Source organism: Apaloderma vittatum, unplaced genomic scaffold (genome assembly GCF_000703405.1).
Source record: "Apaloderma vittatum isolate BGI_N311 unplaced genomic scaffold, ASM70340v1 scaffold31141, whole genome shotgun sequence".
NCBI classification, from domain to species: Eukaryota; Metazoa; Chordata; class Aves; order Trogoniformes; family Trogonidae; genus Apaloderma; species Apaloderma vittatum.
The window spans coordinates 662-927 of NW_009700156.1; positions in this window are offsets into that span (position 1 = coordinate 662).

Sequence of the window (266 nt, forward strand, 5' to 3'; positions counted from 1 at the left end):
CAGGTGCTGCCCCCCGGCGCGGAGGCGTCAGCCGGTCCTTGCTGGACACGGCCAGCGGCTGCGTAGACATCCCGGATGATGGGGCTGAGCGTGGAGGTCTCCATCAGCAGAGCCTGGAGGGGACACACACGTCCATCACCCTGTCCTCATGCCCAACACAACACACTGAGCACAGCGTCCCAGCCCGGGAGCACAGAGCACAGTGGATGCTCAGGACCCTGGTTGCTTTACATGGAATCACAGGGAGCAGCCAAACTCTTTGCTAT